This window comes from Heterodontus francisci, chromosome 38 (genome assembly GCF_036365525.1).
Source record: "Heterodontus francisci isolate sHetFra1 chromosome 38, sHetFra1.hap1, whole genome shotgun sequence".
NCBI classification, from domain to species: Eukaryota; Metazoa; Chordata; class Chondrichthyes; order Heterodontiformes; family Heterodontidae; genus Heterodontus; species Heterodontus francisci.
Window position 1 is genome coordinate 39,536,160 of NC_090408.1, and position 20,165 is coordinate 39,556,324.

The window sequence follows — 20,165 nt, forward strand, 5'->3', positions numbered from 1 at the left end:
TCTCTCCTCCTTTAAGATGTTCCTTAAAACCTACCTCTTTGACCAAACCTTGGGTCACCTATCCTTATGTGGCTCTGTGTCAAATTGTGTTTGATAACGCTCCTGTGAAGCACCTTGGGATGTTTTACTATGTTGAAGGCGCTATATAAATGCAAGTTGCTGCTGTTGTTGTAGATGCAGAGTAAAGCACCCTGTGCAGTGCCCAATCAAACTGTCCTACTTCAGGTACAACAGAGTTGGTGGAAACTATTCACCTGTGAGTGACTTTCGCAGCTGAGTCCAGTCATTTTCTCATCACCCTCCCTTTTCTAGTCAGAGTCACTAGGCATTTCCACTTGGAGCCCATCCTCATATGTTGCAGCCTTGGCCCTTTCCCTCCGATCCACAGTTTTAATCTCTCATCTATTCTTGGGGAATTGATCATCCATTGCAGGAAGGTCCTGAACCACTTTTGTCTTCTGGTCTGGCACTTGTGTAAGTTTTCAGGTAGATGTTACCTGAATAAAGGTGAAACAGAGTATACCCAACCCGCCTCATCTTGGGATTCTTGATCAAGGTAGACCTACAAAGTACAGACTCAAGTTCTGTGATCAAGTCAGAGAGTTTATTAGGTTTAACCCTGATATACAAAGTTAATACTTAACAACGGCAATAGGTATGCAGCGGCACTCAGCACCGGTTCTTGCTTCTGAGCTTGCCGGGGCATGGACTTCTCTCTTTCTTCTCTTGCTGTGTTGTTGACCGTAGTCTATCTTCTTCTTCTAAGTCTGCCAACGATGTTCCATTAACTCCTCTCTAAGTGTGCCACTGTGGTCCTAAATTCTCCTCTTTTTATCCCTCTTGGGGGGTGGGGAGGGGGGTCTCTGTCTTGCCATATTAGGCCATGATCTAATTCAGCCAACATTATAAGGTTAAGACTGCATTATTGTTTGCTCCTAGCCTCATGATGGCTTCGCACATAGCCCCTCAGAGATGGTTCCTGTTTTTAACCCTTGCCAGATACCTAAAGTTCCCCTTTTTTCTGAGATAGTTCTATTTCTGCTGCATTGTGGTTTTAACGACGAGACCTTTTTTATCATTGTTTTTACTTAAGTGCAGAAAAACATGTTTTCCAGACTCTACAAATGTCAATTCAGCATTAACCAGCCATTCATTGACCTATTTCAGTCATCTCTGTCCATCAAGTCTTGCAGGCAGTCAAGCTTTGACACTAGTTTCTTGCAGAAAGAGTATTACAAAGTTATGCATAAAAGTAAGTGATGAAAATCCTCTAAACCTAGCTCTTGTCCTTCCCCTTCAGGGACTCCCGGGCCCCTATATAGCCCTCCTCTAGTGTGAGACTGCTGGCTGAACCATCTGTCCTCTGTCCACTAGTGATCAGAAGTAGGAACCTTGGCTGGTTCTTTCCCCCAATCCCTAAGCAGGGTCTCTGAGAACAGCTGAGATACTTCTCCATAATCAAGCACAAGCCAGTAATAAAGGCAAAAGAAAGAACTTGCATTTATATAGCTCCTTTCCTGACGTCAGGACATCCCAAAACAATTCACAGCCAATGAAGTACTTTAGTACTGTAGTCACTGTTGTAATGTATGAAAAGGGGCAGCCAATTTGGCACAGCAAGCTCTCACAAACAGCAATATGATAATAACCAGATAATCAGTTTTTAGTGATGTTAGTTGAGGGATAAATATTGGCCAAGATGAAATCTAGACTTTATTTTCTATTTCGGTTAGGAGTGTCCTGGGCAGTGCTGTTATCCAATGGGCTATTGGAAATGGGGGAGAGTCTGTCCCAATAACCAGCTCCAGGTTTTGACTATAAATGGGTCACAGTCACACAGCCACAGAGTATCAGGATACAGGAGTAGGAATCTGACCTTTGGTACATTTCCTACAACAGTGACTGCACTTTAAGAAGTACTTCATTGTCTGTGAAGCAGGTTGGGATGTCCTGAGGTCATGAAAGGCACCATACAAATGCAAGTATTTCTTTTTTCTCAAGCTGATATTGCCTTAGGGAATTACACTCCCATCTCAACAGGACTTCCAAAAGGGGAAAGCCTAAGTCAAGGTTTCTATGATACTCTTCCTTCATACGAACCATCACTTTCTCCTTTCTTTTTTAACTAAACCAAAACCAAATTCTGCTAATAAGTGGCAGACTTCATACCAGCTGCATTCCATGGAACGGTCATATGACTCCAACATGCTGATTGGGAGGTTGGCCTGGAAAGAGCTACAGTTCAAGATTTAAAACAAAGGTTTAACTATTTATGAGGTACGGTCTTTAAATGGTTTTGTTGGGTTTTTTGTTGCCTTGTTCACTTTCTTCTCCTGATTCATGATGGGATGCAGCTCCGCAGACATCACTCTCCCCCTCCACCGTTCCCCAACACCCCAGTATCTCATCCAAATGTCCATTCTCCATGCGCGAACCCAGACAGTGAGTGTCAGCCGGCTATTAGGCCGTACGAGGCTTCACAAATGAACCATGCCCACCTTCCTACAGGAGTCACTAATTAATGGTCAGAGCAGAATTCCTGGCAGATAATTTGATCCCCTCTATGGCCAGAAGGCCATAGGTAGAGTAGCATAGTGGTTATGTTATTGGACCTAGTAATCCAGAGATCTGAACTAATGATCGAAGAGGCATGAGTTCAAATCCCGCTACAGCAGCTGGGGAAATTTAAATTAAATAAATCTGGAATTAAAATGCTAGTATGATCATGAAACTACTGGATTCTTGTTAAAAAAAACATCTGGTTCACTAATGGCTTTGTGGGAAGGAAATCTTCCGTCCTTACCTGGTCTGGCCTACATGTGACTCCAGACCCACGGCAAAGCTCTTAACTGCCCTCTGAAATGGCCCAGCAGGCCACTTGGTTCTATTCAGGGGCATTTAGGGATGGGCAATAAATGCTGGCCTTGCTAGTGACACCCATATCCCATGAATGAATTTTAAAAAAGGATACAGGAACTAGTCACCACATTGCCGCAGGGTCAGACCAGTTAACTCAGGAGTGATGGTCCAGGCTGAGCCACTGGTTAAAGACCCAAAGGAAAAGAAATAAACTGAATACCTCAGGCACTTGTCATGAAATGATTTATTCGGTTTTTCATAATTTCACTGCGCTAACAGCTTAACATCACATTCTGATCACCTGTGATTGCAGCTCATCCACTAATTCGGTTCAATTGCGTCAATTTTTGCGCCCTTGAGTGGTTCATAATTTTTTGCTAAGCCCATCAGTAATAAAATGTTTTAAGATGAAGGTAACAATGTGCATGAGAACAAGGCTAAAAATTATTGGTCTTAAGCTGCTAATTACAGTGACTCTGCTATTAATTACATGTTTTTATTTGTGGATAGACCGTCCAGGCTCCAGCTAAATCCTCATGCAATAAAAAAGAGATTACAACTGGGATCGTCTGTGAAGGAACAGGAGGGAAATGCATTGCCTGAGTTTGGAACTGGTCTGTACTGAGATAGTGTTGCACCGCTCGTGTTTCCGGAGTCTTTAGTTCACCAACCTAACCCCGCCAACTTCGATGGCACTTTTGACACTGCAGCAACCTCTCAGCACTGCGCTGGAGTGTCAGCCTGATGGGGCTTGAACCCTCTGACTTAGTGAGAGAGAGAGACAGTGAGAGAGAGAGAGAGACAGTGAGAGAGAGAGAGGACAGACCAGAGGGAAAAAGATAGTGAGGGGGAGACAGAGAGAGAGAGCACAAGAGAGACACAGAGACAGAGTGAAAGGGAGGTCAAGCCAGAAGGAGAGAGACAGAGAGAGAGACAGAGAGAGAGGGAAAAAGACTATGAGACAGAGAGGGCAAGCCAGAAGGAGAGAGATGGTGAGAGAGATACAGAGAGAGAGACAGAGAGACAGAGGAAGTGGGAAAGCCAGAGGGAGGGAGACAACGAAGGAGAGATACACAGAGACAGAGAGAGAAAGTGAGTGAGACAGAGAGAGACAAAGAGGGAGAGAGAGACAGACTGAGAGAGACAAAGAGAAACATTGCAAGCAGCCATGGTCAATGCAGCAGAAGGATCAGGGTTGCACCCCTGTGGAATGAATTTTAGGGATCATTTTTCCTTCAAATAATTGTTTCCTATTTTGCTTGCAAAACCATCTTTGTTGAAAGAAACCACATCTGTAACTCTATAACAATACTACATCTGGCTCGCTTTATCTTTTTTTTATTATAAAAGACAAGTACTCAAAGGTGGCATATTTAAGACCAGGACAAAAGGGCAAAGGTCACAGTGCCCTTCCCTACCCATGTGTCCTTGGGACCCACTGGTTTAAGTCCTGGAGTATTAGGGGTTATCAAATTACGTTAGCTTTGGCTTAACAACATAAGTATTTTGAATCAAGGAGACTTATCATTATCGACCTTTCTATCCCCAATTTTTCTCCTCTCTTGAGGACGCTAGAGTATGGTGATGTGGTCTTAGAGTTGCCAACCCTCCAGGATTACGCTGGAGTCTCCAATCTTCAAGGCATGGCTGTGAGCACCACATGGGAACAAACACATAGGGGTATTCAAAAAATTAATTTTCTTCGATCACTTTTATTTATTAATGATAAAAATATTGGAGTTGGGGAGAAAGGTTGTTTCACTAACAGTCAAGATTAAACCAATTGGGTAACAAAACATGTGTTCCCCTTCCGATTGGCTTTGATTCTTCCTGCTGCATCAACAGCTGCTGCTTGCATTCTCTCCAATTGGCTGTGGGAAGGTACTGCTCCTGGAGGATGGACCAATGGCAGGAGTTTGGGGGCAAGCCAGTGAGGGCTCATATGATGAAACATCCAGGAATCCACCCAACCAGAGTTGGCTCCCAATTGGGTATTGGCCATTCAGTCCATTCCAGTACTGGTTGCTTCTCGTGCCAAGATATTAATTTGAATGCTGGGAACCGTTCCCACGCTGACTTTCTGCTTCCTGAATTCCCACTCCTGCTGCTCAGGCATTAATTCCTGATGGGTTTGGGCAGGAGTCGAGGGATTGAATATGTAAATTAGGCCTGGGAGTCAAAATTTCTCCGGGTTCTGAAATGTGAGCGTGTTGCTCGCACAGGACCCCACATCCGCTTTGCATGCACTGATCCCAGTTCAACTTAAAATCAAAGCGCTTGTAAACCTTTACTGCACTTCCTCCAGTCCTTCAATATTTTTGTTGTATGGAGACCAGAACTGCATGCAGTCCCCCAAATGTGGTGTAACCAACCTATATAAACCTAACATTACAAACGCATTCCATTAAGCTCTAGAAATAACCCAGGTACTTCGCACTCTTGATGGCCTCATTAACTTATGTTGCTTCTTATGGTATTTGCAAGAGCCTAAAGATTGTAGAAGGAAGGGAAGGTTGAGGGGTGGGAATGGGGATCTGTGGTTGTTTAGCTACGTGCGTCACTCCGTGTTACTTGGATTCTTGTTTATCAACCATTGCAAACCAATAGAAACCGGCAGTAAACCTTTCTTTTTCAAAACAGTCAAAGTTCAAATTCAAAGAGCAATAGATTTGAACGGCGATCCATTGTTTTATGAGTCTTGCTGAGTTTTATATTAACAATGATGACTAAGCCTACCTCTGACTGGCAATTAATTGACTATCAATTATATCTTAACTGTTTACACATGCATTGACTTTGTTGAAGGGGGGGGGGTTGCTGATTCTGCACTCAGAGTGAGCCTGAGGGGAAGATGGGGCTACAACATTGTAACCCCGTATTTCTATGACCCTCCTCACTGTGAGCGTGGCTGCCGATCGGAGCTTGGGATCATAAATCACCCTCATTTATTCAGTGGAGGACTGAGGGAGTGCTGCACCAGAGGAAGTACTGTCCTTCAGATGAGCTGCTAACTTGAGGCCCCTTCTGCCCTCTCTGATGGACATAAAACGTCCCGCAGCCATTATTCAGAGAACAGCAGGGGAGTTCTCCCTGGTGTTTCAGCAAACATTTATTCCTCAGCCAACATGGGTAAATGAGATTAACTGATCATTTATCTCATTTGCTTTCTGTCGGACTCTGCTGTGTGTGAAAATGACAGCTGCGCCCGCATATATTGACTGAACGTCAAATGTAATTGGTTGTGAAGTGCCTTGCAATATCCAAAAGGCATGATAAGGTGACACATAAATGCAGCCTCTTTCATTCTTCTCTGAACCTAGTTACAACAACAACTTATATTTATATGGTGCCTTTAATTTAGTAAAATTTCCCAAGGTGCTTCACAGGAGCGTGAAAGAGCAAAATATGACACCAAGCCACATAAGGAGACATTGGGCTGGGTTTTGTATGGGAGACGGGGCTCCTGGCGCCAGGCCGAAAAAGCGGGGGTGGAGGGGGGCGGGGAGGAAGCCCTGTCTCTGCATGTTCACAGTCCCCCGCACCAATCCGCTGGTGTTTTCCAATTAATGATTCATGAGCTGGGATATCTGTTCCTTTAAAGAAGGGGATCCCGCCTCCATGAACTGCTGGCCAATCAGAGAGTTGGCAGTTCAGCAGGGCCACCAGGAGTAGTGGCCACTGCCGGTACTGTCGAGGCCTCAGACCCAGGCCTAGTGCTGGAACCCCGGACCAGAGCTAAGTGAGGCAGGGTTGCCGGGGTCAGTCAGGATGGCCCTGGCGAAGAGGGGGTTGGGGGGTGGGTGATTGTGAAGTCCAGGTTGAGGGGGGTCCCGGGGGGTGGGGGGTAAATTTGTTCCTAGTGGGGGTCCTCCATGGGCTACAGATTGCCCATAGAGGAGGGTCCCGCCACAAGCCCGCAGACAGGGCGCCTCATGTTGCAAGGCGTCTGCCCCGCATGGCAGAGCCCACCATCCGCTGCCGCCCCTCCCCTGCTGCTGGTAAGTTCCCAGAGATGGCAGGACCAGGTCCTTAATTGGCCATTAATAGGTCACTTAAGGGCCTCAATTGGCCTCTGTGCGGGAAGGCTGTTGTTGGCCTATCCCATCCCCAGGAAGATCTCTTGGCGATGGGGAGGCGACGGGCCCTCAGGCCCACCACCCCCCCCCGCACCCCCCGCCACCCGTTGTGATACTCTGTGTCCCCGAGCCTCCTTCCCTGCCTCAGCAGGGCCCATAAAATGTTGGCCATTATGTCAGATGGCCAAAAGCTTGGTTAAAGAGGTAGGCTTTACAGAGTGTCTTATAGGAGGAAAGCAAGGTGGAGAGGTGGAGAGGTGTACAAAGAACAGTACAGCACAGGAACAGGCCATTCGGCCCTCCAAGCCTGCGCTGATCTTGATGCCTGCCTAAACTAACACCTTCTGCACTTCCAGGGCCCATATCCCTCTATTCCCTTCCTATTCATATATTTGTCAAGATGTCTCTTAAATGTCACTATCGTATCTGCTTCCACCACCTCCCCTGGCAGCAAGTTCCAGGCACTCACCACCCTCTGTGTAAAAAAACTTGCCTCGCACATCCCCTCTAAACTTTGCCCCTCGCACCTTAAACCTATATGTAGGGAGGACATTCTAGAGCTTGGGGCCAAGGCAACTGAAGGCGTGGCCACCAATGGTGGAGCAATTAAAATCAGGGATGCACAAGAGGCCAGAATTAGAGGAGTGCAGAGATCGTGGAGGATTGTGGGAATGAAGGAGATTACACAGATAGGGAGGGATGAGCCCATGGGAGGATTTGAAAATGAAGATGAGAATTTTAAAATCAAGATGTTGCTTGACGGGAGCCAGTGTAGGTCAGCGACCACAGGGGAGATAGGGAAACGGGACTTGGTGTGAGTTCAGACATGGGCAGCAGAAGTTTGGATGACTTCAAGCTTACGGAGAGTAGAAAAAGTCACACGACACGAGTTGGAATGATGTGGTAATGATACTGTCAACAAACAACGTTTGTCTGTTTCAACTCTGACAACTCCAATTTTTTTTTTTTTTAAACTGTTCTTCATGATTTTAAGATAAATAATTTATTTTGGACCGTGTTTTTGAAATGGCGAGATAGGATTGACAAAACACTTGACCTTTGCTCTTACGATTTATGATGATATGTGAACTGCTTGATGTGTTACTGCCTCACAATCCACTCCTAGATATTTATAACACTCTGTATAATACACTGAGTGTAAGGGTACTTCAGAATGAAAATGATACTCCTGTAAAATGCACATTCATATATCATGATGTGCACCATTATCCTGCAACTTTCCACCACCTGTTCCTGGCTGCCATTCTACCCCATATCCTTGTGATGTCTTAAGGCTAGAAGTCAAACATAAAGACCACATTACTCCTGTGCAGTACTGAGAGAGTGCTGCACAGTTCGATTTGCCGTCTTTTTATTAAGCCAAGACCCCGTCTGCCCTCTCAAGATCTCACGGCACTATTTCGAAAAGGAGCAGGCGAGTTCACTCCAGTGGCTTCTCAATATTTATCCCTCAACCAACATCTAAACCTAAAAGAGATTACCTGGTCATTTACGGCATTGCTGTTTGTGGGATCTTGCTGTGCACAAATTGGCTGCTGCGTTTCCGTCACAACCGTGACTGCACTTCAAAAGTACTTCATTGCCTGTAAAGCACTTTGGGATGTCCTGAGGTTGTGAAAGGTGCTCTAAAATGTAGATGTTTTTCTTTTTATATAAAAATAATAAATGAAATAAGTAAGCAAGCAGTTCAGCAGGCGGAAGGCAAATGATAGGTTCATGTTTGAAGTGTGATGTTTAACCATGTAAATGATTACTGTCCACATATTATATAAAATCGGAATCTGAATCGGGTGGTCCTGAGCAGAGGTTTGTGTGTATACACGTGTAGTTTTATTGAGCTCATGAACATACACGCTCGAAAATAATATAAATCAACACACAGATTGGTCATTACTGGGGTCTGGTGAATTAGTGGTTACATTTCTGAATTGGCAACCCAGAGACCATGACTGTTAATCCAGAGACTGTGACGTCAAATCGCATGCTGCCAGTGTGAGATTCAAATTCAGTTTAAAAATTCGGGAAATAAAAAGCTGGTATCAGTCCAAAGTGACCACAAAACTGTCAGATTGTTGTCAGAACCCAACTGGTTCACTAATGCCCTTTAGAGAAGGAGACCTGTGTTTCCTGTCCAGTGGGGGGGGGGGGGGGGGGGGGGCTAGAACGGAGATGGGTCACATGAAGTGTGGGACTGATTTAGATCCCCCAAGGCAGCCATCACTGTGGCTGCTGGTTGTCCTGAGGGAGAGATCTGCTGAGATTTTTAAAAATTCATTCATGGGATGTGGGCGTCACTGGCTATGCCAGCATTTAATGCCAATCCCTAATTGCCCTTGAGAAGGTGGTGGTGAGCTGCCTTCTTGAACTGCTGCAGTCCATGTGCGGTAGGTACACCCAGGAAGGGACTTCCAGGATTTTGACCCAGAAACAGTGAAGGAACAGCGATATAGTTCCAAGTCAGGATGGTGTGTGACTTGGACGGGAACCCACTGCTTAATGTTGACTACAGGATTCTGTCCAAAGTCATAGCCAGTCGAGTCAAGTCTGCTCTGGAGTTGGTGATCCACCCTGATCAGACCTGTACTGTACCCAGCAGGAAGATCTCCGATAGCCTCACGCTACTCAGGGATATGATCGCCTATGTACGGGACAGGAGGGTGGACACCTGCCTCATCAGCCTGGACCAGGAGAAGGCTTTTGACAGGATATCGCACACCTACATGATGGACGTGCTTTCCAAAATGGGGTTTGGGGAGGGAATCTGCAATTGGATCCAACTGCTCTACACAAACATCAGTAGCGCAGTCTCAATCAATGGGTGGGAATCGGAAAGTTTCCCGATCCAATCTGGAGTCAGACAGGGCTATCCTCTCTCCACTGTCTTGTTTGTTTGCTGTATTGAACCCTTTCCTGAGTCGATTAGGAAGGATGCGAGCATAAGAGGGGTGACAATCCCAGGCAGCGGAGGCACTCAGGTTAAAACCTCCCTGTACATGGATGACGTCGCCGTCTTCTGCTCGGATCCGCTGTCCGTGCGCAGACTGATGAGCATTTGCAACCAGTTCGAACTGGCCTCGGGAGCCAAAGTTAACCACGGCAAGAGCGAGGCCATGTTCTTTGAGAACTGGGCTGACCGATCCTTTGTCCCCTTCACCGTCAGGTCAGACTACCTGAAGGTGCTGGGGATATGGTTCGGAAGGGCAGGGGCGTGCACCAAAACCTGGGAGGAGCGAGTAGCCAAGGTACAACACAAGCTGAGCATGTGGGAGCAGCGATCTCTCTCCATTGTGGGTAAGAACCTGGTCATCAGGTGCGAGGCGCTCACCTTGTTGCTGTACGTGGCGCAGGTCTGGCCCATACCCCACTCCTGCGCTATGGCGGTCACCCGAGCCATTTTCCGCTTCATCTTGGGATCTAAAATGGACCGGGTCGGAGGGACACAATGTTCAAACCTCTGGATAAGGGTGGGAAAAATGTACCCAACGTCGCCCTCATCCTGATGACTACCTTCGTGTGTGGCTGCATCAAGCTGTGTGTAGACCTCCAGTGCGCAAACTCCAAGTGTCACTACGTGCTGGGGTTCTATCTGTCCCCGGTGTTGCGAAGGATGGGCCTGGTCACATTGCAGCGGAACGCTCCATCTAGTTGGACTGTGCCGTACCACCTATCCTTCATGGAGCAGTTTCTGCGGAAAAACACCTTTGACCACCGATCCATCAGGCAATGGTCTGCACGGAATGTCCTCAAGGCCCGACGGGAAAAGGAGACGGTGGATCCTGTCGGATGGCTCCCCGAGCAGACCACCAAAGTCATTTGGCGGAATGCCTCATCACCAGAACTTTCAATCAAGCAGCAAGATGTAGCTTGGCTGGTAGTGAGAAGAGCCCTCCCCGTCAGATCCTTCCTGCACGCCCGAAGTCTCAACCCCTCCGCACAATGCCCTTGCGGTGGCTGTGGTGGGGAAGAGATGGTTGCCCACCTCCTTCTGGAATGTGTCTTTGCAAAGCAGGTGTGGAAAGAGATGCAGTGGTTTTTGTTGAGGTTCATCCCAAGCATCTCTGTAACACAGGAGTCTGTGCTCTACGGGCTGTTCCCAGGGACGCACACCGAGATAAGCATCAACTGCTGCTGGAGGACTATCAATTCGGTGAAAGACGCCCTTTGATCTGCCCGAAACTTGCTGGTCTTCCAGCGCAAAGAGTTGTCCACAACCGAATGTTGCAGACTGGCACATTCCAAGGTCCAGGACTACGTGCTGAGGGACGCACTAAAGCTTGGGGCAGCTGCAGTAAAGGCTCAATGGGGAAAGACCACTGTGTAAGGTTCCCCCACCAAGCTGAACTGAGGGGCTGGATCCATGGGAAAGCCCTCGAACTGTATTGGGAAAATTTTCGTTTGCTGTAAAATGTAAAAATGTATCTGGCATGACAAATGTGTGAAATGGAAGGGTTGTGAGGCAACTCATGATTGTATTGAAGGAAACTGATCTCCTTTGCACTGTTTGTAATTTTTGACTTGATGCTGTTTGAAACTATTTGGTAATGTAACTGTGCGTCGGTGGTGGAGGGAGTGAATGTTTGTGGATAGTGTGCCAATCAAACGGGCTGCTTTGTACTGGATGGTGTCGAGCTTCTTGAGTGTTGTTGGAGCTGCACCCGTCCAGGCAAGTGGAGAGTATTCCATCACACTCCTGACTTGTGCCTTGTAGATGATGGACAGGCTTTGGGAAGTCAGGAGGTGAGTTACTCGCCTCAGGATTCCTAGCCTCTGACCTGCTCTTTTTTTTCTCTTTCTTTTTGTAGCCATGGTATTTATATGGCTACTCCAGTTCAGTTTCTGGTCAATGGTAGCCCCTAGGATGTTGATAGTGGGGGATTCAGCGATGGTAATGCCATTTAATGTCAAGGAGAGATGGTAAGATTCTCTCTTGTTGGAGATGGTCATTGCCTGGCACTTGTGTGGCGCAAATGTTACTTCCCACTTATCAGCCCAAGCATGGATATTGTCCAAGTCTTGCTGCATTTCTACACAGACTGCTTCAGTATTTGAGGAGTCGTGAATGGTGCTGAACATGTGCAACATCAGCAAACATCCCCACTTCTGACCTTATGATTGAAGGAAGGTGATTGATGAAGCAGCTGAAGATGGTTGGGCCTAGGACACCACCCTGAGGAACTCCTGCAGTGATGTCCTGGAGCTCAGCTGATTGAACTCCAACAACCACAGCCATCTTCCTTTGCACTAGGTATGACTCTAACCAGCAGAGAGTTTCCCCCCGATTCCCATTGACTCCAGTTTTGCTAGGGCTCTTTGATGCCATAGTCGGTCACTCTCACCTCACCTCTTGAGTTCAGCTCTTTTGTCCATGTTTGAACCAAGGCTGTAATGAGGTCAGGAGCTGAGTGGCCCTGGCGGAACCCAAACTGAGCGTCACTGAGCGGGTTATTGCTAGGCAAGTGCTGCTTGATAGCACTGTTGATGACACCTTCCATCACTTTATTGATGATTGAGAGTAGACTGATGGGGCTGTAATTGGCCGGGTTGGACTTGTCCTGCTTTTTGTGTACAGGACATACCTGGGCAATTTTCCACATTGCCGGGTAGATGCCAGTATTGTAGCTATACTGGAACAGCTTGGCTAGGGGCGCGGCAAGTTCTGGAGCACAGGTCTTCAGTACTATTGCCGGAATACTGTCAGGGCCCATAGCTTTTGCAGTATCCAGTGCCTTCAGTCATTTCTTGATATAATGCGGAGTGAGTCAAATTGGCTGTAGTCTGGCATCTGTAATGCTGGGGACTTCAGGAGGAGGCCGAGATGGATCATCAACTCGGCACTTCTGGCTGACGATTGTTGCAAATGCTTCAGCCTTATCTTTCGTACTGATGTGCTGGGCTCCCCCATCATTGAGGATGGGGATATTTGTGGAGCCACCTCCTCCAGTTAGTTGTTTAATTGTCCACCACCATTCAGGACTGGATGTGGCAGGACTGCAGAGCTTAGCTCTGATCCGTTGGTTATGGGATCGCTTAGCTCTATAGCACGTTGCTTACACAGTTTGGCATGCAAGTAGTCCTGTATTGTAGCTTCACCAGGTTGACACCTCATTTTGAGGTATGCCTGGTGCTGCTCCTGGCATGTCCGCCTGCACTCTTCATTGAACCAGGGTTGGTCTCCTGGCTTGATGGTAATGGTAGAGTGGGGGATATGCCGAGCCATGAGGTTACAGATTATGGTTGAGTACAATTCTGCTGCTGCTGATGGCCCACAGCGCCTCATGGATGCCCAGTTTTGCATTGCTAGATCTGTTCGAAATCTATCCCATTTAGCATGGTGATAGTGCCACACAACATGATGGAGGGTATCCTCAATGTGAAGACAGGACCTCGTCTCCACAAGGACTGTGTGGTCGTCACTCCTACCAATACCGTCATGGACAGAAGCATCTACGGCAGACAGTTTGGTGAGGACGAGGTTATGTATGTATTTCCCTTGCGTTGGTTCCCCGACCACCTGCCGCAGATCCAGTCTAGCAGCTATGTCCTTTAATACTCGGCCAGCTCGGTCAGTAGTGGTGCTACCGAGCCACTCTTGGTGATGGACATTGAAGTCTCCCAACCAGAGTACATTTTGTGCCCTTGCCACTCTCAGTGCTTCCTCCAAGTGGTGTTCAACATGGAGGAGTACTGAGTCATCAGCTGAGGGAGGGCGGTAAGTGGTAATCAGTAGGAGGTTACCTTGCCCATGTTTGACCTGATGCCATGAGACTTCATGGGGTCCGGAGTCGATGTTGAGGACTCCCAGGGCAACTCCCTCCCTACTGTAGACCACTGTCCCGCCACCTCTGCTGGGTCTGTCCTGTGCCAAAGTCTTCCACAGTACCAGAGGGAAGCGAGATGTCACAGGGGAGCTGGAGGATTGGCACCTGGGCAGGGCTGTCCGTCACTTCATTGATGACAACCTGAATCAAATGCTGGAAGCCATCAGGGAGAGGAGGAAGGACCACTTCCCAGAGGGTGGCAGGAGGAGGCCACCTTGTCGTTCATCTCCCTCTGCCTCCTCTTTCTCCTCCTCTTACCTCCTGCTCCTCCTCCGTGAGCTGTCTCCTTCCATGGCCTCACTGTCCTCAAGATCCACACCTCTCTGGGGGGGACAATATTATGGAGATTTCAGCAGACCACCACAATGACCGAGACCCATGCAGGAGGGTATTGGAGGGGATCACCCGACTGGTCCAGGCACTAGAATCGCCTCTTCAGAAGCCCAATGACCTGCTCAATGGTTGTCCTACAGAGCAGGTGGCACTGGTTGTAGTGCCTCTGACTGAGCTCCCATAGAGGGGTAAGTGACCATGTCTTCAAGAGATATCCCTTGTCCCCTTTGGGGATTGGAGTAAAGATATGAGGCAGCATGGACTGCTGGAGGATGAAGGAATCATTGTAGCTGCCAGGTGACTGAGTGCACACATGGAGGAAGCTCTTGTGGTCACAGACCAGTTGGATGTTGAGGGAGTGGAAGCCTTTCCTTTTGATGAATCTGATTGGCCGGCCACATGGATGCAATTGATGTTGCTTTGCACTTGGGGGAATCAAATGACAGCCGCAAAACCCCGTGCCCTCTGTCCCTGTGAGGCTGCGTCTGTCCTGAATTGAATATACTGCCCAGCTCTGGCAAAGAGGGCAACAGTGATGTGCTGCTATTTTCAAGGTGGCACTAGGCTGATCCTTGGAAGGAGCCAGAAGCAAAAATGTTGAAGGTCACAGTGTTTTGATGGCTGCTGACAGGCCATGGCGATCAGTGCTGCGAGGTGTGAGGTCTTCATCGACAAGGGCACAGATGTCAGTGACCATCTGCGTGGAGAGTCGCAGTCTCCGGTGGCACTGGGTCTCAGTCACCTCCAGGTAGCTCCACCTTTGGTGGTAGATCCTCTGTTGATGGTATGGCCCCTGTTGCCTTCCTGCCTCTCTTTCCTCTCCCGTGCCTTCCTGCTCCTTGGGCTCTGCCTTTCTTGCCGAGGGTGATGCCCCTCATTGCCACTGGGCCCAAAATCTTACATTCATGCCCCTATTGGCGCCTTCCTTTCGGACAGGAGTCTGCTGAATTGCCCTTGGCAGTCTTGCCTCGTGCTCTCCTGCTCCTGCGATGCCAGGGGGGTGATGAACCATTTCAATGCAGTGTGCCCACTCTCCCCGCCACTTGTGTAGCGCCAGGGCACCTCTTTACCAAATTCTGAGTCCCCGATTGCCGCAATGGTACTCATATGGGGCTGCGGTGATGCCCTGGGAAAGTATTGACTGGCTCCCCACTCTGTATCCTCCTCTCTTCATCTGATCAGAAACTAACAACTCCTGAAACCTGCGCGCCCCTTTAAATATTCCACCCTCCCCTCCAACAAGGTCTTAATGAGCCCTTTCCCTGTCACCCCCATCCCCTGCCCCAGTGAACATTGCCAGTGCTGTGAATGGCGTCCTGAAACTGACAACCCGCACCCCCCCCCCCCCGCCGCCCCCCACCTCACCTCCGCTCCTGATTTTGGGGGGCCCGAAAATCTAGCCCTTAACCTCTGAAGTGGCTTAGAAAGACACTTAGCTGTATCGTTAGGGATGGGCAATAAATTGAGGCTGTGCCAGCCATGCCCACATCCTGTGAAGGAATATTAAAAATAATTAGTTGCAGCTATATCACCAGCAAGACTATATCATGGAAGTTTAGTTCAACGGAGTTGGTTGGAGCAATCTGTGTGGGAGCCTGAGAGGTGCCGTAATTTATAATCCATCTGACCAATGGGATGAAGGACAGTCTGAACTCTGTTCCTAGTGTGCTGTGACCCACAATGCAAAATCATCCAAAATTGGCAATCTCACTCATACTGGTTTACAGCTGGTGAGGAAAATTTAAAAAATGTCACATTGATACAGTAAAGGGCACTCTCCTGAGTTTGGAACTAAAGCCCATTATTGGGAAAGTGTAGAGTGAGCTTTACTCTGCATCTGACCATGTACCTCATCTGGGGAGTGTTTGAAGCTTTCACTGGATGTTGAAAGTGAGAAACTATTCCTGTCCCTATCTTTAAGATCCCTCATGTTGATGCGGTCAATTGAAAATGTGAAACTGAGATTGATAAGTTTTTGTTAGGCAAGGGTAATAAAGGTTACAGAACCAAAGCAGTTAGATGGAATTAAGATACAGAGCAGCCACTATCTCATTGACAGCAGGACAGGTTCGAGGGGCTGAATGGCCTACTCCTATGTTTCACACAAAAAAAAATCAAAAGTTTACACCTCTATAACTCCCCCTCGCATACCCTTTCATATACAACTTTCTGCTTGTAACTGTTTGGTAGTGGTGAGGGGGGGTGGGGGACGGGGGAAATGGGGGGTGGGTGGTGTTTGGGATGTGCAACAGGAAAGCCAGGCAATTGCAAATAGGGAAGGAGAGAAACATCAACATGGAAATTCCTAGAACAAGCCTCAGCTTCTGTAGAATTCTGCTGAAAAAAAATTCAAAAGGTTTACCCAGTGTGGTTAGGAGAACATGTCACAGACAAGAAGCGATACTTATGTAGATGATCCAAGAAAGACGACAGCGGTGGTTTGGGCAAGTTTCAAGAATGCAAAGAGCTCGAATGCCTCTCGTGGTCCTGTGCACAGAGGTACAGGTAGCAAAAAGGGGAGAATACCAACGAGGCACTGGAGAGACAATGTCCAGTTTGACTTGTCACAGACAGGGAAACAGATGACTGTAGCAGCCTAGCTAGTTCAGAATCAAGAACAAAGGAGTGAATTCATTCAGTCCCATCACTGCTGAGTGGTTGGGTGGGAATTTAATGATCGTTTAGTACCCAGTGTGCTACTGAGCTCGACCAATCAAAAGGTGCCATGTTCCATTTCTGTTTCAGGTTGATCTTGGCTTGGACAGCCGATTGTCCTACCAGGTTTTAGCTGTGGCTCCGTGGGTAGCACTCTTGCCTTGTGTAGTTGGAAGGATGCGACTGCAAGTTCTACTCCAGGCACTTGAGCACAAAATCAACCCTGACACTCCCAGTGAAGGAGTGAGGGAGTGCTGCACTGCCAGAGGTGCTGTCTTTTGGATGAGATGTTAAACCAAAGTCCTGTCTGCCCTCTCTGGTGAAAATAAAAGATTCCCATGGCATTATTTCAAAGAAGAGCAGGGGAGTTCTCCCCGGTGTCCTGGCCAATATTTATTCCTCAACCAGCATCACTAAAAACAGATAATCAGGTCATTATCACATTGCTGTTTGTGGGAGCTTGCTGTGCACAAATTGGCTGCTATGTTTTCTGCAACAGATTACATCAGTGATTAGGCATCAAACAAGTATTTAATTGGCTGTAAAATGCTATAGGACATTGTAAAGTCATGAAAGGCACTATATAAATGCAAGTCTTTCTTTTACTAGTGATGCTGTGATCAGCTTCAGCCCTTTTGGTTTCAGGAGGAGTTAAGAAAGAAATTTAGACAAATTTCATGCTCTTGATCTCTACAAAGTGACCTCCTACTGTGTAAAGTGTATGTGTTGGGTGAGGGCAAAATTGGGCTTGAGTGTGGTGCCCTCCACAGTTGATTAGCCAGTCAAGTCTCATTGCCTGGGATTACACACAAGTACGGCTACTTAGATTGTTGATGCAAAAAGAATTAACGTCTTCAGGAGGAGGAATAACTGGGTGAGCTAACAGAATGTTTACTTTAATTCATACAGTAAATGAATAAAAAGAAAGACTTGAATTTATAATAACAATGTTCACAACCTCAGAACATCCCAAAGTGCTTTATAGCCAATGAAGTACTTTTGAAGTGTAGCTAATGTCGTAATGTAGGAAACATAGTAGCCAATTTGCGCACAGCAAGCTCCCACAAACAGAAATATGATAAATGGCAGGATAATCTATTCTTTTAGTGATGTTGGCTGAGGGATAAATAATGGGTAGGACACCAGGAAAACTCCACTGCTCTTCTACCAAATAGTGCCATGGAATCTTTTACATCCACCTGAGAAGGCAGACAGGGTCTCAGTTTAGCATCTCATCTGAAAGACGGCACCTCTGACAGTGTAGCAATCCCTCCATACTGCACTGGGAGTGTCAGCCTGCATTATGTGCTCGAGAATCATCAGTGGGACTTAAACCAACAACCTCTGAGCTCAGAAGTGAAAGTGCTACTACACACTAAGCCAGGGGTGACACATAACATTAACATTGTTGGGGGGAGTCCCATTTGCTATGACCTCAGTAAAGGCCGTTAACTTTAAAACAAGAGATGTGAACTTCCCCATAACCAATTAAAGAATCACACAAGATTTCACATTTTAAGACTTTTAGTATACTATCTACTCTAAAAATCAACTTTAACTAAACAGTACTTAATAAGTAGCTAATATATTAAATTAGAGAGAAAGCAATTTCCCATTAACTTATTAACACACTCGAAAACCCCACATCACATTTAATGTTACAGTGTTCTCATCGTAAAGGTACCCTTGCAGTTAAAAGTCCCAAACTCCTCCCTCTCTTTAGGCTGTGTTACTCTGCTGGTCTTCATTTCTTCCTTTCAGTCTCTAGACCTTGGAAAGCCTGTTGAATTTATCCAGTTCAGGAGTCAATAGTTGTTTGCCTTTGTCAACTCTCAGGGACCATAAGTCTGACCATAGCAAAACCACCTGGGCCTCCCTTTGTTTCCAGGTGTTAGAAATTGTAACTTCGGTCTGCATTTAGAGCCCCTAGCTCACTGTTTACAATCTGAGAGTCTGGGAGAGTGAAACCCATTGTCCTTTATAAACTTGAACCCTGATTTCAAAAGGATCTGGGTTCCTTGTTCTCATGGTAACCAAGACTTGCTCTGGGCAGATTTTGTGTGAGGTCACATGTTTCCTCCGAATGTCCATTTTACACTGTATTAAAGATCGCAGTTTTAAAAACATAACCATACTACAAAGTCCAGTGTTCATAACGCTGGCCTCCAAAATGATTGTATTCACAGTGAATCCCCTGGGTAAGAAAAGTCCTGCCAGGGCTCCCATCCCCGATAATTGTGTAATGGCAGCTGCGGGAAGAGTGGATGTCAGGTGAGCCTAGAGTGATGCCTGCCATGGTCAAATAGCCAGCTTGCCCTCATCTCCAAGGCTCACACATGCCAATGCGACTTGGGCCTTGGGCAAACTACCAGAAGTTGGCCAGGTGACTGTTCCTGGGTGAGGGGTCAATCCTTCAGGAGCGGAGCGACCAAACTGGAGAACGTGAGAGAAAAATAAACCAGATACAAAGTGAAAAAATAAGCTCCAGTGAAAACTAAACAAATAAATCTCTGTAGCAGTTCCAAAAAATATATCAGGCAAATTTGCTGAAATTTGTTTTATTATAAAAAGCAATACACGAATGTTTGGAATCCATAAATTTAAAGAGAGGGTCGTCTAGACTGAGTACAAACTAATTGGGGTCATTTTGAATGAATTTAAGCATTGTGACTGAGAAGCACTGTATCACAGAGTCCACTAGATGGCAGGGGTTATTGAGAAATGTCCTATTCTCTGGGCATTCAAGAAGTGTTTTGAATGGAGGGTTCGGCCTAACATTGCCTGGGAATGGAATGTTTCCACTGTGTATTTAATGACTCCATTCTGTTGGCAACGCTTGCAACACTAACATTGCTTAATCAATGTACCTTAAATTGCAGCTTCTCAAACACTACCCTCCGCTGGGGCCACACCAAGTGACATTTGCTTTCATCAGAAACATTACCACAAATGAGCTCTTTCACACAGCTGAAACTTGCTGAGTTAAGAGGGCAGTCACCGCATGCCGTAGGCTCAGAGGCCACCAGGCAATAGGGCACTCTGAACTTTAGCAGTTACCAGAGAAAAGGGGAGCTATTTCATCCTTGCCTTGGGCCCAGCTGAACTCAGGGGTCAAGGTACAAATGGTTTGTGCTTCACCCCACTCTTGTACTTCATGATTCCCCTCAAACGTCCGCCAACAAGTTGGTCTTACTGAACGAACATGAGTTTGAAAGATTGAATGAGGCAACGGTCAGTGCGCTGCTGACCTATAAAGCCTGGAAGGTCACAGGTTCAATTCTCATTCTATGGTTCTCAAGCACTGTGGCAAGAGGAAGAAACCACAATCCTGTATGTTGTAGTGGCTCGGGACATTGTAAATCAATTCAGAATCACTTTTGAAGTGCAATCACTGTCATTTTGT

The 20,165-nt window shown here is 46.9% G+C and overlaps 1 long non-coding RNA gene across 1 annotated transcript in view; it reads left to right on the forward strand.

Annotated features, from left to right (window-relative positions):
* The first annotated feature begins 1,895 nt into the window (after positions 1-1,895).
* Positions 1,896-20,165, forward strand: part of LOC137352354 (uncharacterized) — a 29,464-nt gene continuing 11,194 nt past the window's right edge. The window contains exons 1-2 of the long non-coding RNA XR_010969686.1: positions 1,896-1,978; positions 3,370-3,473. This is a non-coding gene — a long non-coding RNA (uncharacterized lncRNA). The remainder of the gene's footprint in view (positions 1,979-3,369; positions 3,474-20,165) is intronic.